The sequence below is a fragment of the Phascolarctos cinereus genome, unplaced genomic scaffold (genome assembly GCF_003287225.1).
Source record: "Phascolarctos cinereus isolate Bilbo 61053 unplaced genomic scaffold, phaCin_HiC Scaffold_1;HRSCAF=81, whole genome shotgun sequence".
NCBI lineage: Eukaryota > Metazoa > Chordata > Mammalia > Diprotodontia > Phascolarctidae > Phascolarctos > Phascolarctos cinereus.
Window position 1 is genome coordinate 69,176,469 of NW_027555514.1, and position 18,930 is coordinate 69,195,398.

The 18,930-nt window shown below is 35.8% G+C and overlaps 1 protein-coding gene across 13 annotated transcripts in view; it reads right to left on the reverse strand.

The window, feature by feature from the left end:
• Positions 1-18,930, reverse strand: part of ARHGAP12 (Rho GTPase activating protein 12) — a 145,609-nt gene that overhangs the window by 106,808 nt on the left and 19,871 nt on the right. The window lies entirely within an intron of this gene.

Genomic DNA, 18,930 nt, shown 5'->3' on the forward strand with positions numbered 1-18,930 from the left:
AGTGCTATCAGGACAGCAATGACAACCCAGACGTGTGACATCAGTGATGGTAAGAATCAGAAGATGACACTGAGATGTCAAATCTAGGTGACGAGGATGATGATACCCTTAAACAAAGGAAGGAATAGGGAAGAATAGGAAGGGTAAATTTGGCAAGTGTTAGTGGGTATCACATGGATGAGTGAGGGAAGGAAACCAACAGGCAAGGTTAAGACAGGTAGGTGAATCAAGAAAGAACGTCACAAAAACCCAAAGAGGAGATAATATCCAAGAGGAGATGTGTTGGGTGAAGAGAGATCTAGAAGAATCAACTTTAAGGAGATTTGGCAATTAAGATATTACTGATTACTCTAGAAATATTTGGAAATAAAGGTAATATAAAAACTAAGGGTATCAAAAGTAAAATACAATTTTTTAAAATAACATGTAAAATGCTTTAGGAACCTCAGAGCTGATTGTAAATGTCAGCTATAAGAGGAGCTCAGATTTCTGTCACCTACCAGTGACATTTCAGTTGCACTGAAGTTCAAATTTTGCCTCTAAGCTTTTGGGAAACAATTTGATATTAAAAAAAAAATTCAACTTGAATAAAAATCCCTATATTCAAGTGCCACACCTGCAACTCTACTAGCAAAGTGACCATAGGCAAATCACTTCTCCCTCTGGCCCTCCACTGCCTTATCTATAAAACAAAAGCCCTAAGTGTACACTCTGATCCTAACTTTTTTTTTTTGCTTTTTTGTGAGGAATATCAGGATTAAGTGACTTGCCCAGGATCACACAGCTAGTCTGATTCTGATTTTTATAACCAAAGAAAATTACTATTAAAAAATCATCAGTGAAAATTTCTTCAAGAAGCTCCATTATTTAAAGTGATAACCTAAAACCTTTAAAATTGTTTTTGCTAGTTAACAAAGAAAACAAAACTCATAAGAAGGAAGTTACTACAGAGCTAGCAAGACTAAGTTCATAGTTTCATGCTGTTGAGGCAGCATGCCGTGATTTGGCACACTGCCACATTACAACAGTCATCCCTCCCTCAGGGGACTGAACACTAACTCAGGTCAGCATTCAGATGGTCAAAAAGGCAAGCCTTTAGAGAATGTTCTGTCATTGATTTTTCCAGTGAAAACACAATTCAGTGGTATAATTAAATATTGAAAGTGTATCTGTATTCACTGTTCATGTGTATTTGTACACATTTAATCTTAGAAATTAAATTTCCTAATTTAGGCAAAAAATACAAATTTCAAGATAAGATATTCATTATGTTTTGAAATGCATAAAGTAAGCAAAAAGTTGGTTAAAAAAAACAAAAGAAGAATGTGGCACTTCAAATCAGGAAGACTTGGACTCAGAACTTACTTCTAACACATACTTTGTGCAAAAGAAAGTCACAAATCTCTGAGCCTCAGTTTCCTCATTTGTAAAATGGAAATAACAATACTTGTAACAGCCTACCTCACAAGTTGAGACTCAATGAAAAAAATGCACATGAATTGCTTTGCACCTTTAAGTGCTCTTGTGTGTTAGTCATTATTATTGTTGCAATAAGACTAAAAACATGAAATATACATATCATGGGTTGTTTCTGAAAGAATAAGGTTTTAATTTATGAGATTCTGAAAAACATTATTCACCTTTGCAACATTCTACAAGTTTTAAAATAAATGCTAAATAATAGCTAACTATATGGAGTTTCTAATTTACCAAATGGCCTAATTCTAGGAGAAAAAAAGAAACTATGTAACAGTAGTTTGTTGATAAAGTAAAATTCAAATAGTCTTGGACAAGTTTTTAACAAAATTAGATGCTTAGCTATAAATCAAAACTCATAGGGCCCAGGGTATTAGTATACTAATTCTCTAAATGGCCTCAAATAATCAGTTGCCCCTAAAATCAAAACTCACTAAATTAAAAGGCAGTTTTGCTACCACCTGTTTACTTTCCATCTACCAAAGCAAGACATTTTAAATACCCTAAAACAGAGGTTCTTAATATTTTTTAAATGTCATATATATAGAGAGAGATATAGATATAGATATAGATGTGTGTTGTGTGTGTGTGTGTGTGTGTGTGTGTGTGTGTGTGTAGATATATAGATATATTTTCTATACAGGTCTGGTCTCAGCCACAATTACTAAGGAGACTCCATTTTGTACCTCTCTCTTTTCTTCTCCCAGTATCACTTTCTCTCAGAAACAACCTAAAACTCAATACACTAAACCTCAAATTACTGATAATCCTTGGTCATCACCCCAAAAGGCATAAATAGGAATAATAACTTTTAGTATCTGCCCTAGATGCAAAACAAAATTAGCCCAAGAGTTGAATCTCACCCATAGACCAAAGGTACACACCAGTACTGCTCAAGAGTGTTCCTGAAAAGGGAGGACCCAAGAGTGGGGACACAAAACCATTTGTGACTTCAGGGGCATTCCCAGAACCTAGCACAGTTCTTAAAGTGAGCTTTTAATAAAATGTTCCTTGGAGGGAGAAAATTTGGAACCCGGAATTTTTAAAAATGAATGTTAAAAATTGTTTTTTTACGTATAACTGGAAATATAAATAAAATGTTAAATATAAAAAAAAAAAATAAAATGCCATCGATCGATTTCAAAGACAAATACCCCCAGGCTCATTCTGGTTATAACCCACATACCCAATAAAAAAATGGAACCAAACCAGCTTTTGGTAATGGAGGAAAATACCATTTGTCTGGTTGCTTGTTCCTGCCCATATGATACTTTGCCAACTCGAAGGAGGCAGATGGTGTGGAAGGCTCATTTACTCTGAATGAACTGCAGTAGATACAGCCTAAGTGACTTCCTAAGATCACATAGCAAGTCTGTGGCAAAGTCTGGAATACAGTCCAGATTTCCTGACTCCTTGCCCAGTGTTCTCTCCCCTGGGTAAGACTATGCTACTATTCAGACTTAGACATACTGAAAGTCATATAAAGAAGTCTTGTTTCTTTTAATAGAAGAGAGCTATACTTGTAATTGCTACCCATAGGAACAAAGAGTCTGGTTTATCACAGAGAGCACTAATGTTTTCTGTCCACATGTTCTACTAGTGAATATACTAACTTAAATAAAATGGAAGTCTAAAACTCCAATCAAACTACAACACAAATTACTGAAAACTCTTGAAAGGCTGTCACCCCCATCTGGCATAAATAGGGACTCTTGTTACCTGTCCTAGATGCAAAATAAAATTAGGGCAAGATAAGGGTAATATCTGCTGAAGTAGCAAGGTCCCCTGAGGGAATGAGGGACAAGAGGCAGAATGTGCCTGGCAAATCAAACTACTGCTACCATTTTATTTTACCCTCAGACCCAGATGGAGCCAGCCCAGGATGCATCACCAGGGGAAGCAATGCCTATGGAAAATAGATTCTCCATCCTCACCTCGACCAATGACCAAATGCCATCAAAGGGCTGGTAAGTCCAATAGCTCCAAGCTCCTTAACTATTGGCTAATATGCTACTATTACTCATTAATAAATCAATGCCAAAAAGCCTAAAACTTAAAAAAAAAAACACTTCTCATAAACATATTACCTCATAATTGCTTTAGCAAAAAGAAATGGTTAAGACCATACAACTTTAGTTACATTTCTAGTAAGGAAAAGGAAAATCCATTCTCTACATATATATCAAAATTATTCTTTCCCAATAAATTACGGATTGGTGGGGGAGTTGGACAAATTATCAGCTACTAAAAATCTGCAGAGTAGATTTAAGAGCACATCATTATAAGTACTCAAATGGATCTATGACCTCAATGATTCAGGAGTTCCCCCAAAGTGATACAGAGTGCAACCCATCCATGCCTGCCTATCTTGCACAATTCTCATCCAGGTCCTCCCAAAAGTTTACCACAGGAGGTCCACCCAACTGATTGGAGGTCTTCCCTGCTTTCTCCTGTCATCAAGAAAGTAACACCAGTGGAGTACTCTGGCAGCCCACCTTTCATGCCTTACTCAACAAGAGAAAACTTAGGTAATACTAAAAAAAAATTATCAATAAAAATTTATTAAAAAAGAAAAGATCGTCCTTTGCTGTTACGAGAGGCTCAGAGGCAGTAAAAATGCTTTGCAACTGCCCAAAAGCAAACTTTCCCATTTTCCTTTTCAATTCTAGGTCCACAATATTATATCCAACTACTTTTAAAAACCTTAGGATTTAACAAAGAATTTTTTTGCAAATGTCTTAAAACTATAAACTGTTAAATAATCATTGACTAAGTTTCTGTAGTTAAAAGAAAAAAAATATTAAGGAACTATGCTGAATATTTTCAAAAGTAAAGTAACCAGAGTCCTGTGATGGATCACACACCACTGGTTTTAAGCCTTAGCCTCCACTTCAGAGACCAATGGTCTAGACAAAACAGTTTACATTCTCTGGACTTTGAGGTTCACAATCATGCCATGTTGCCCCAGAGTCTAGACAAAGGTCACACTAATCTAAAGGTAGGAGAATGATGAAGCTATAACCCAAATTAAATCTAAAGCTACATATTCGATTATAAGAGCTAAGTTTAGAAGTGTGCTTAGCCACTGGTGCCAGACACGGCATCAGTCAACACCTAGTACATTATTAAAATATGTTCAATCCTTGTTATTGAACTAACTAGAAATGTTTAGCCTGAGGGACAAGGGGGAAGAGGAGATGGGGATGAGGTAACTATGCTGAATTATCTGAAGGGCTATCAGAGCAGAACCTACTGCAAAAACAGGCAAATTTAGGCTTGATGTTGGGAAAAACTTCCTAACAATCAGAGCAATCTAAACTCAGAATAGCTACCTTGGGAAGTGTGGGGTTCTCCATTACTGAAGGTATCCAAGCAGAGAGCTGGATGACCATCAGGTCTAGGCTGCACTAGATGACCACTGAGGTCCCTTCCAACTCTAACTTCTGTGCTGTTTAAATTCTATTTTTCCATTTTTGAAAGGGGTCAAAAAGTATAAAATAGGATAATCAGTACCAAGTTTGATAAGCCAAATAATTTTTATTACAAAAGAAAAAAATCCTAAAAAGAAAAAAGGACTTGTTCCCATTCAACACACCTATACAGTATCAGGAATTGGAATGATAAAGCAGTTACTACTTTGTGCTAGCAACTGTGGTAAGGGCTGAGGATACAAAGAAAGGTAAAAACAGTTCCTATCCTTAAAGAGGTTACCTACTAACAGTGGAAAGAGTATGCAAACAAAATACAACAGGTTTACTATCAGATGGTTAGAGGTAATACTCTAAGAGGAAAGGTACTTAACTTTAAGGAACTGAGGCTAACCCTAAGACAGTTTGTCAAAGTTTTGCTTTGGCACGCTTCTTCCTTACAGCACTCTTTTCTTCCTCCTATCCGAAGGTATTAGTCTCTTACATTCAACTGACTCTGATGTATAATTAAGGTACCAGTAGATAAAAGTTTAAGGTCAAATCCATTTCATTAATATTTGTAGTTTAAAAGTGGTACTGGGTAGAGAACAGTCTACTATAAAGCTCCCTTTGTATGCAAAGCACTTTCCTCACAAAAATCCAATGACATAAGCAGTACAAGTATTATTTCCCCTCATTTTTAACATAGGAAATCAGTTAAAAATAAAAACAAAACTTTTTTACCCTGTTAATAATTTTAGCAATTATTTTGAGATGGGTTATTCTTGTAGAAAAGTAGCCACGTGACAAAGTACGTGGAGTGCTGAGTCTGCAGTAAGGAACCAGACTCATCTTCCTGAGTTCAAATCTGGCCTCAGATACTTACCAGCTCCATGATTCTGGGTAAGTCACAGTTTCTTCATCTGTAAGATGAACTGGAGGAGGAAATGGCAAACTACTCCAGTATCTTTGCCAAGAAAATCCCAAATAGGGTTATGAAGAGTTGGACATGACTGAAATGACTAACCAACAACAAAATTCTTGTGGAAAAGATGTGTGCTCGATAATAGGACAATCAGATGAATTCAGAATTTATTGGCTGGCAAACTTAAAGCATTCAACTCCAACATCATTCAGAATGATAAAGTATATACAGTTTATGCTTGCCAATTTAACTGTGATTTTTTTCAAAAAAGTACTAAATATTTAACTGTCACAACAGAGAAGGTCTAGCATAAAACACAGACTTTTTTGAATATTTTAAAGGAGGTAGAGAATTTGACCCACTATAAACCATTATTTTACTTGAACTTTATCAACAAAACCAGAAATCTGGAGGACACTGTGCTAAGGGATAAGATTATGAAGCCCTGCCCTCAATGACCTTACAAATTAGACAGAATAAAACCATTAATAATAAACACAACTCACACAAAATGTGACCAGCTACACACTAAGAAATAATTATCCAAGTGCCATGAATCTTTTATTCCTTTCTTATGTTTCATAATTCCTATAAAATAGTTACACAGAAAAATAAAATTAAAATGTCTTTGAAGATATTCTTCCCAAAACCAAAGTGGCTGTTTTATGTCCAGAGGTAAAATACGGTACAATACATTGATATTTCAAGATTTTACACATAAGAGATCAAGGAAAACATTTACCACTGCAAGTCAATTAGAAACCTCCTCTCCTTAAGAAAAGCATTACTTAGAAAAAGAGTCTCTCCCCAATTGTCTGAACACTATTGAATAGCGACCCCCAAGATTTATCATAGCCCCTGTTGAGATACTCTAAATTTCTTTCATCAGGAGAACATCTCATGGTTTAGATCAAAATTAGAAGTATTTTTAAGAAGCCAAAACACAAACTCTGACAGCTGTTGGAAGATCTGATTGAACTAATGTAGGAAACTGGGTGTGGCCCATAGTTACTTTATACTACAGTTCAGTGTAAGAGACCTACATTTTTAATTTTTTAATTTTCCTTCAATCAAATAACTGTAATCTATATACCAAAAGCACAGTACAAACCCTTCATTCTCCCTCACTTCAGACTCCAATCACTTGAGCAGTCCTGTCAATTTTACATGAATGAATGAATGAATGAATGAATGAAAAAGGACTTAAATGTTTGCCATATGAAAAGCACTGTGCTATGCTCTGGGGATACAAATAGAAAAATATGACAGTCTCCGCTCTCAAGGAACTCACATTCTAATAGGGGAGACAAGGAATATAGAAGGTTTCGGCTGTAAATCAGATGGAAAGGTCCTTAGCTTGCAATGGCCAAAAAAAAACGCTAATATATCTTTTTTAATGTTACTTCCACTAATAAAATCACATCCATTTATGATGTTGAGAAACATTTGCCAGTACCAAAGACTCTGGTAGAGAGGATTTTCTTTTCTGGCTCTTCAGTAGCCATGCCTGCTGAAGAAGCAAGGGCTGCAGCATCCCCAGAAACAGCGTCTGTGTTACATCTCCACTAGAGTTGCTTTCCCCAATGAGGGCAACAAGGGCTGGCTGGGCTGGAAGCTGGACCAGTGGTTTGGAGGTGTGCTGCCATTCCCAAAATGCCTGAGCTTACTTGCCTGAGGATAAGCCGGTGCTCAGCAAAGAAAGTAGGCCCCTAGTCCATCAGGACTTCTAGACTGGTGGTCTGTGAGGTGCTAATATTCTTAGGGCTCCAGGGTTCAGGATGCTCGGTTGTCTCCATCATGGTCTGAGGGAAGGTTGTGGTGAAAGGGAGTGAGGAGGTTTGAGACTTGTCTGGCACATGCCACCTTCTCTCTCCCCCTCAGAGAGCCTTACCGGTCAGCTTATGCTGGCTTGCTTATCCCTTATATCGCATAAATGCACAAGACCTCCAGACTCATTACCTCCTTTGACCTCACACACTCACCACCCTGGTCAGCACAACGTTCAGGGGCAGCTTGGTGTAATGGAAAGGGTGCTGGACTTGGAACAGGACTCAGAGGAGACCCAGGTTTAAATCTTGACACTAGCTTTACAACTACAAGAAAATCATTTAACTTCTCTGTGCCTCAGAGACTTAATTTCTAAAAACATGGATAATTAGCATAGTCCTTCCCTCACAGAATGGTTGCGAGGACTGAATGGCAGTGTATGACAGAGATGTCAAACTCATGGTCCAGATAAGTACAGTACAGCAGAACCAGATTAAAATGTAATAGGGAAATGTTTAACAAAAGAATCTACCCTACAACGCAACACTGAAAATGTTAATCTGGGACTTTCTAAGTCAGAATATGGCCTCCAGGGATCCATTTCTATTTCAGTTTAACTGGCATAAAATATGTCTTTTCAAACTTCTGGATCTATGCTGTACAAATCATCAATTATCATCTAGAAGGTTATAACCTTGTTAAGAGTAGTAACTCTTGTTCCATCATATTTACAACACTCTGTTTAATTTTTACTGAAGTGAAGCAATTAGAAAAAATGACATTCTAGAAGTTTTCAAAACTTCGTAAGTTAAATATACTGAAGATAAGATATATGTATTAAAAATATATTAAAAAAGATAAATATATTTTTAAAATATAGTGCCACCTTAGGCAAGTTCATTAACCTATACCCTGGCCTCAATTTCCTTAACTGCAAAATGAAAATAATACATGTACTACCTATCTTCACAGAGCTGGGGAAAAGTTCTTCAGAAATCTTAAAGTATTATATAAATGTTTACATATACCAAGGAAAATGCTGATACACAAAAATAGGAAATGAGAAATTGCCTCAGAATTTTAATAATATTCAGCTGCTCCTCAAGGAGCACAAATTATCCTTCAGAATACATAAGATGGACAATGTAATAAATTTAATTAAAAATATAATTGCAAACTGCTATAACAAGATGTCAAAGCAATATGCCTACCACACACAGTTCTATGAAGGTAATTAGGTCTTTATGTATCCCCTAGCCTCTACCTGAGTGCTGTGCATATGTTAGTTGTTTAATACAAATATATTAAAGTTGAACAACACCCAGTTTCAAGACGATCAACTATCTGGTGGCTTGTCTGTTAAAAAAAAAAAAGTAACCGCAACATATACTCTTAAAAAATACAAAATATCCACACACAATAAGATCCAACAAACCAAGTCACCTGGAACTTAGGTATAAATAAGGTCCTTAGGTATCAAAGCAGGCTGATGAAATAAAAATTAATTCTTCAAAGCAAGACAAAAAGAGAATGAAAAAAATTGAAACATCTGTTAGAAAAGCTACTTTCTTAAACAAAAAAACCAAAGTCCATAGGCCAGGAGTCCCCAACAAACTGTGAATAGTTGCTTTTCATTTTCTTATGAAAGCTTAAGAGTATTTTACAGTAATTTCAACAAGGGTTTGGGAAAAGAATAGATTGCTGACAGTGAGTTAATTTCCTAAGTAAGAAGGAAAGGGGAAGCTGACAGTCAAGCCCTTGAGCAGAGTGGTAGGAGCCTTCCTAATAGGTAATTCAGCAAATTGCAGAGAAAAGCAGAATGTAGACTGATCAGAGTGGGCTCTGAATTATACACCAATTGGTCCCAACAACATACTCACTTCATTTGTACATCTCAGACAAGTGTTATTTTCTCATTTTTCCAGATGGCTGAATTGAAGTCCAAAGAATTTAAGTGATTTGGTCCAAGGTCACTGGGCTGGTAAGTAGCAGAGACTAGGCTAGAATTCAAGTCGTCTAAGTAAAACTACAAGCTGTAATTAAAAGTCAGATGATGAATCATAACTACTTCCTTATTATAGAAATAGGGGACTATAAATAAAGGGTGCTGCTTAACGCTGCTAGATGGACATAGTGTCAGTTGATTTTGGTTACCTATTTTTCTTAGAGGGCTCTCTCAATGGAGAACATATATCACAAAATGCCTACATTCTAAAGTTAAAGACAGCAATAAAACTTTTCTAAAATCAATAAATCTACCAGTTGGAGAAGCCTGATATAAAATGATAGGCTCTAAGAAAACAATTTAGGGCAGTGTCATAAGCTTAAATCCATCCCCTACCAAAAAAAAAATCAAAAACTGAACCCTTTTCCTTCTGTAACTACAAAAACACAAGTTAGTTAAGCAATGTCTGCCTATGACTTTGTCTCCTATCTAGACGAGGACGGAATTCAATATGCCAGCATAAAATGAAAAGCAAGCCTTCAAAAGGCTAAGACCAAGAATCAGAATTACAGAATATCCCAAGTGACCTCAGTAGCCACCTCGTCCAATTATACCTGAAAAAGAACTCCCTCTACAACATACTTGACAAGTTGTCATCCAGCATGTATTGCTCCTACTTCTGCCTTCCAGGGCCAAAAACAAGCCTCATCCCTCTTCCACGAAGCAGCCTTTCCATTACTATGAAGACAGCTATGATTCCGCCAATCTTTCACTCCCAAGTCTTCTTTTCTGTAGGAAACATCCCCAATTCTCTCAACCAATCCTCATGTAGCAAGAACTCAAGACCATTCATTCATCCAAATCACAAACAAATATGAAATGAAAAGATTGCCATATTCAGAAGTAATGCTTCTGTGATGCTACAGCTTGCCTACACCTGATCTAAATCACTGCCTCCCAATCCTCACAGATTTGAGATAGATCAGGTCACACTGATGTCAGAATAACCCTAGCTTTCCCCAGTGCTCTGAATCTGGCCCTTCTTGAGCTATTTTCAACTAGAGTCATTCCTGTGCAGTGCACAGCCCACTTTTTCCCTTCAAAAGGCAAGTCCATTTGAAGTCCAAAAGAAATCTGTAGATTCTAATCTGAATACCTGTACTATAAAAACAGAACTGCCATTTGCTGGATTCCTCCTTTCTCCTCTCTTCACCATGATAAAAATTAATTCTTAATAAACTACCCTTTCTGATTTTTCCCAATCCTCTCCACCAACAGTCTTTCACTTTACCTGTACAGGGTCTACAGCAGAATAATACAGAAATCATAGAATTCCAGGGCTGGAAATAACTCAGAGGTTATCTAGTCCATTTCTCTAGGAAACTGAGGCTCAGAAAGGAAAGTTGTACATGACCAAGATCATAGTCTAGTGCATAGCCAAGTCAGAACATGAATCCAAGTCTTATGACTTCCTGTGCAACATTCTTTCCATTCGCTATTTGGAAGCCAGCATTTTACACAGAAATTTTAATAAAAGGTATTTATATTTTCAAATACTTTCTTAGCACTGTTTCTGACTCCCTCAATCTACTCCTTCTCTTACCTGAAGCAAAACAGCAACTTAATGTATATCTATAAGTACCCACATTTCCTCTACAGATAAGTATTAGAACATTTATAAAATTATCTTAGATATAAATAAGAGCTAGAAGCCTATAAACTCTTAAACCAAGAACATTTAATGAAGTTATCTAAGAACTTTCACATGTCAGAACAGATGCTTATATTTGAAATAAATCTAAAGACAACAATCAATCAGTATTTTTGAAGCAATTTTGTACTTTCACACTTCCACTGTTAGAACTAGCTAAATCCTCGCTAATCTTAAGCAAAGTGAGATGTTAAAGACTCTTCAAAATCCTTCACAGAGATTTACTTTACTATAGCCTCTTACACTAGATGGAAGAATATCCACTACTAAAGTCCTAGTTTTGCTTCAAAGTTGGCAAGACAAACTCAGAGATGACAATGGTTAACACATTTCTACAGCACTAACAAAAAAGTAAAACTTCTCAGGATGTCAGTTTTATATATTAATCAAAACATACAAAAAGGTATCAATCTCCTATCTTTAAACCAAAATAAACTGATAAAGTCCTTGAGAACTTCATAAATTTTACTGTAAAAAACAACTGCCTTTTAATCATTTCAGGTATCTTAATGAAAAGGAAAATTTGAAAAAAACGTGTCATACAAATATAAAAGTAGAAGAACATTTTGTCATATTTTCATTTCCTAGATTAATAACGACATGACTGGAGTTTCTCTAAGAACAAGTAGATAATTTAATCAACTACTTGCTAGGATTGTAGATTTGAATACTAGTTTACCACAGCCTCAACTGGGTGAACATCTTCAAATTATTACTGTGACACTAAGATGGCAGGCAATGAAGCTAAAATGAGGGGAAAGTATATAAGCATCAAGTTGGGACAAATTAAAAAAATCAAATTTTTCTTTAGCAAAATTAAACAAAACAAAGCCATTTCCCAAAGTAAGCAAATATATTTTTGTAAGAAAATATATTTTTATCCATTTTATATCTCAAAGAAGTGACAAGTGTGAAATTTACTTCTGTCCATAATGCACACAGAGGTTCTCTGAGAAAAAGGTGCTTAGCAGTACTTTTCACTCTAAAAAACTATATGCAAAATTATGTGCATTATGTACATAAAAAACTTCTCTATAGCAAACTTCGCCCCATTACGATTATAGGCTTAATTCCCTGTATTTTCCTCTAAAATTTCCCCAACTCTCGTTTACTCTGAATATCATGTCGATTCCTCTCAGATGTCCCTATTCTCCAGATTAGGATTTATGGGCTCTCTCAAGACATTTCAAACTCAATAATGCTTCACAGCCAAAATGCTAAACTAGATTTACTAGTAAATTATTTTAGTAGTCAGTCATTCTGAACTGAAACCACCTTCTACACTTACATACAACAGATGGATTCTTCAAAACAAAAATGCAAATGTACCACGTCTATTGTTTTTGTTATTGCTACCTAGATGAGCAACATTCTAATGAAACATTCTTGATGAGCTTTTCATTGTAAAGCCATTAAAGTAATCTATTTTTTCTCATGCTACTTAACTAAATTTTTCCACTTGTGAAGAAAGATTTCTAAAAACCTTAACAAAGCTGGCATAACTTCTAATTATGATAATTAAAATTAAAGCATAAATTTACGTACAAATTTAAACTTAAATATTTCAATAAGCTTCTAAGAAATTTTAACAAATAAAGTAGCAAATATATGCACAAGTTACTTTAAACAGAACTTATGCATTCTAAGGCACAAATATTCAGTCTCAGGTGAAAGACATTGATAAAAATGAAACAATTCCATGAAAACAGTAAAAATTTCACCTAAGATCTTATATCAAATTAAGCATTTGACCTCATTTCCACAGTAACAAAACATTGTGCCAAAAACATTCATAAATATAAATTCTAAACAGATAGGTTTTCCAAATTCCTAGCTCTATAGTGTATTGCAAATTCAAAAATATATAATGCATTTACTACACAGTAATACCTATGCTAATGAATACACTCCAACATCACAAGCTGTTTTCAAAAACCAGCAATAAAAATAATATACAATGTCTAAGAAGCCATTACAGAGTTTCAGAAAAGCAGGGATTATGGTATAAATAGCTTTAAGTGCTAAAGTATCAACAAAAATGTCAGAAAACAAAACATGTACTAATTGAATGAGACTCTTAAGAGTTAGAACCTTAGAGATCATCAAATCCAAACCTCTACCCGAAGTATGAATTTTCCCTACAACATTAAAATTCAAATCTCACAAATACATACAAAGTACTTATGATGCTACAATATATAGCTGGACAGACAACTCACACAGGTAGTCAGCCCATCAATACATACAACTCAGACAGACACTGCAGATGAACAATGATTTGGGCCCAGAATTAAACAGGAAGAGACCAGGCTGGAATGCATCTGAGGAATTACCAATTACTTCCATGATCCCAAGCCTTACTATCCCTGAAACAAAAATCTCATCTTTAACATCAATATTCTAGAGAAAACAGCATGGTGCAGTAGATAGAGCCAATCTCAAAGACAAGAACATCTGAGTTCAAGCTCCATAGCTATGTGACCCCAGATAAATCACTCAACCTCTAAGAGCTCTATCTACACAGCTAAAAAGGAATGACTGTTGGAATCAAATTCTAGAGAAGCAAGAAGGAATTGTGATCAAGGTTACAGGTAGAGAGATTTGGCTTAGAGAGGAGTAGAGAGACCTCTTCAGTGAAGATACTGAGAAGTGTTGAAGAATCTCATCTCAACCTCAATTTCAGTGATGTAAGAAGTCAATCATCTACTACAAATATTATATATGTAAACTCATATAAGCATACACACACACACTCATGCATGCACACACACATATACATACATACACACACACTTGTATCTCCTCCTCCTTCCCCCTCCCCATTCCCACCCCCACCCCTTACCCAAGAGAAGAAACAATCTCGGGGAAGAGGAAAAGAAAAGTTTTGGAATAAGCACCTTAGAGAAGGAGACAGGAAGTTAATACGGGTAGATTACATGAGCTGCTGAGCAACAGTTTGGGCTCCTCACCAAAGATTTGTAGTGGTTAAATTATTTAATTTTGTGCCTTTATTCAACCCAGAGATAGAGATATCAGATTCTGAGACAAGCACTACTATGGTAAAAATCAAGGGCAAAGAATTCTAGGATAGTAGCTAGGAAAGCATTAAAATGGCAGGCCATTGGTTCAATATAGGGCATGGAGGGAAATGAAGTCAGACTGAAGAGTAATAATGGGTCAAGTGACAAAAGGTCATGATGATGGTAAAGAGAAGAATAAATGTGAGGGAGAAGGAGAAAGGACAGAAGCTTACATAGTGGAATTTTAAAACCTCAGATCTTAGGAGATGATGGCATCTACAATGGTGTATAGATAAAGTAAGATGGAGAAGTAAAGTAATTGGACTAAAGGTACAAGAACTGTATGGGCAAATTATTAGAAAGTTCATTTTAAATAAAATATTAGCAAATAGATTACAGCAACTTCTCACAAGAATAATACACTAAGACCAGGTAGGATTTATACCAGGAATGCAGGGCTGGTTCAATATTAGCAAAACTATCAGCATAAATGATCATATCAACAACAAAACTAGCAGAAACCACATGATCATCTCAATAGATGCAGAAAAAGCTTTTGACAAAATACAAAACCCACTCCTATTAAAAACACTAGAGAACATAGGAACAAATGAAGTCTTCCTTAAAATAACAAGTAGCATCTACCTAAAACCTACAGCAAGCATCATATGTAATGGGGATAAGCTAAAAGCATTTCCAATAAGATCAAGGATGAAACAAGGGTGTCCATTATCACCACTGTTGCTCAATATGGTAACTGCAAACGTTAGCTTTACAATAAAAGAAGAAAAAGAAATTGAAGGTATTAGAATAGGTAAAGAAGAAACACTCCTTGCAGATGATATGATATACTTAGAGAATCCTAGAAAAATCAAATAAAAAACTACTTGAAATGATAAACAACTTTAGCAAAGTTGCAGGATATAAAATAAACCCACACAAATCATCAGCATTTCTATATATTGCCAACAAAGCCCAACAGCAAGAGATAGAAAGAGAAATCCCATTTAAACTTACTGTAGACATTATAAAATGTTTAGGAGTTTACCTCCCGAAACAAACCCAGGAACTATATGAACACAATTACAAAACACTTTTCACACAAATAAAGTCAGATCTAAATAACTCGAAAAACATCAGTCGCTCATGGGTAGGCTGAGCTAATATAATGAAAATGACAATTCTACCTAAGCTAATTTGCTTATTCAGTGCCATACCAATCAAACTACCAAAAAAATTATTTTATAGAACTAGAAAAATAATAACAAGATTCATTTGGAATAACAAAAGGTTCAGAATATCAAGGCAACTAATGAAAAGAAATGCAGGAGAAGGTGACCTAGCCATTTCAGATCTTAAATTGCATTATAAAGCAGCAATCACCAAAACTACTTGGTACTGGCTAAGAAATAGAGTGGTGGTAGGGGCAGTTAGGCGGCACAAGGGATAGAGCACTGGCCTCAGAGTCAGGAAGACCTGAGTTTAAATCCGGTCTCAGACATTTGATACTTAACTAGCTGTGTGACCCTGGGCAAGTCACTTAACCCCATTGCTTAGCCCCCCCCAAAAAAAAAGAAAGAAAAAAAAACAGCATGGAGGATCAGTGGAATAGGTTAGGTATGCAAGACACAGTAGTCAATGACTACAGTAATCTACTTTGATAAACCCAAAGATCTCAGCTTCTGGAATAAGAACTCACTATTCGACAAAACTTGCTGGGAAAACTGGAAAAGAATATGGCAGAAACTAGGCATAGACCAAAATATTATACCATATACCAAAATAAAGTCAAAATGGGTTCATGATTTAGATATAAAGGCTAATACTATAAGCAAACTGGGAGAGCAAGGAATAGTTTGTCAGATTTATGGAGAACAGAAGAATCCATACCCAAACAGGAGACAGAACATTATAAAATGCAAAACTGATAATTTTGATTACATTAAAGTTTTTGCACAAGATTAGGAGGAAAGCAGAAAATTGGGAAAGAATTTTTTTTTTGAGGCAACTGGGGTTAAATGACTTGCCCAGGGTCACACAGCTACTAAGTGTCAAGTTTGGTCTGAGGCCACATTTGAACTCAGGTCCTCCTGACTTCAGGGCCAGTGCTCTATCCACTGCGCCACCTAGCTGCCCCATGGGAAAGAATTTTTACAACCAGTGTCTCTGATAAAGGCCTCATTTTTAAATATATACAGAACTGAGTCAAATTTTTAAGAATACAAGTCATTCCCCAATTGATAAATGGTCAAAGGATATGAACAGGCAGTTCTCAGATGAAGAAATTAAAGCCATGTATAGTCATAGGAAAAAATGCTCTAAATCACTACTGATTAGAGAAATGCAAATCGAAAGAACTCCAAGGTACCACATCACACCTATCAGATTGGCCAAGATGACAAAACAGGAAAATGATAAATGTTGGAGAAGATGTGGGAAAACTGGAACACTAATGCATTGTTGGTGGAGTTGTGAAATGATCCAGTCATTTTGGAAAGCAATTTGGAACTATGCCCAAAGGGCTATAAAAATGTGCATGCCCTTTGACCCAGCAATAGTACTTCTAGTGCTGTATCCCAAAGAGATCATAAAAATGGGAAAAGGGACCTACATATACAAAAATATTTACAGCAGCCTTTTGTGGTGGCAAAGAATTGGAAACTGAGGGGGCACCCATCAACTGAGAACTGGCTGAACAAGTTGTGGTATATGAAGGTAATGGAATACTACCGTACTATAAGAAATGATGAGCAGGCAGACTTCAGAAAAACCCTGGAAAGATTCATATGCACTGATGCTGGCTGAAGTGAGCACAACCAGGAGAACATAGTACACAGTAATAGCCATGCTGTCTGATGGCTAACACTGATAGACTTAGCCCTTCTCAGCAATGCAAGGATCTAGGACATCTCCAAAGGTCTCATGATGGAAAATGCCATCCATATCCAAAGAAAGAACTATGGAGTTTGAATGCAGATCGAAGCATACTATTTGCTTTTTTTTTTTTACTTCTGTTTTATTTTGTTTCCTCTTTCTTGTGCTTCCTTCTATTGATTCTAATTCTTCCTTACAACATGACTAATGTGAAAATATGTTTAATAGGAATGTATATGCATAGCCTATATCAGACTGCATGCTGTCTTGGGGAGGGAAGGGAAGAAAAATTTAAAACTCAAAAGTTAATGGAAGTGATTGTTGATAAATCAAAATAAAATAATAAAATAATAAAAAATTTTTTTTAAAAAAAGAAAGTTCATCAGTATAAATATCAAAGTACTTGAGCCCAACAAAAAGAGATGGTACGGAGAACAAGAACAGGAGCCAGACGTTATTAGTCACTGAGAAAAGCAGATGTATACCTTGGAAAGCAACAAAAGAAGGTAAAGGGTGGGATAAACACACTGCATAAACTGACTCAGAACTCTGTCAGGCAAAGTCAATTTGTGGATGTATAAAGTATGGATAAACAAATCACTGGACTGAATGCCGCTAGATGAAGCTAGAAAACACACACCTTCTGACAAGTTCGCTAGTATGCCAGAGACTAAGAAATGCTGGGGAATACTATACTAGCCTATGTTAATCTATGCCTACATAGTATGAAAATACTGAGGTAAAGACTGGTAAGAGCATGTTAGTAAGGAAGGTTGACATGACTATTTTGTGTAACGAACCTGTTCTAAAATTAACCAAAAGGCTCTTATTTCCAAAATTATTATTTTTCCAATTTTTCCCAACCAAAAATGACATAAGAAAATTAAATGTTTAGAATGCACACAATAAAATCATACTAAAGAGACTAAATGAAATTTAAACTCTGTGTCAGCTTAGGAACATTTCTGCCCACCAAAACAGTCTTATTACTTACCAAATGCAGTATTTTAATCAGAGATTTAACAGCCAACGACAAGATCAGAGAGACTTGGGTTCAGTTCTCATCTCTGACACATTCTGGCCATGTGAATGTGGGTAAACCACTTACTTCCTCAATGTTCTAGGCAACTCCCTAAGACTACAAGCAAGCTGCAAAAAAGGTAACAACCTGCACTGAGAGTTCCCTATGTCAATGAAACCATGGGTCCGGTCCCTATCATCTATCTTCAAGTTTGGCAAGCCTTTTACACACGGTAAGCCTGAGATTTATTACCCTCATTTTATATTACTACAACAAAACAAAATCACACTAGCTTTAAAATCCATTTGTGATCATAGGATTAATTGCCCAACTTCATTTAAGTTTATTTTACGCACTTGTTTTAGTTTTAAGTGTGTTCTGTATGTGCCAGGTAAGTAAAGTGACAAACTCAAGTCTCAAAAAAAATTAAAGAAGGTCTAGGTTTTTTTTAAAAACTCTCAACAGTAATTTTAATAGAACTTGCCTAAGTATTCCTTCAATCTATCAGTTGTACTCAATACTATCAGATGCCTATCTATCAATAGGCTGCTACTAAGCATAGAAACAGCTAGAGAAAGGTTTTAGTTTTTTGAACGACATTAAAAAGAACTTAAATCTACAAAATGAGGTAACAACCCTAAGGAGCTCCATAATTAGCTAAATTCTACGTACTAGAAACAATTCAAAATGACCTAAATTAGAAAGGTTGAGTCTCCTAAAAAAGATATTTACAATAAGTAAACTTAGTAAGTCCTCCCTGCACAAGTAAAACATTTCCATAAGG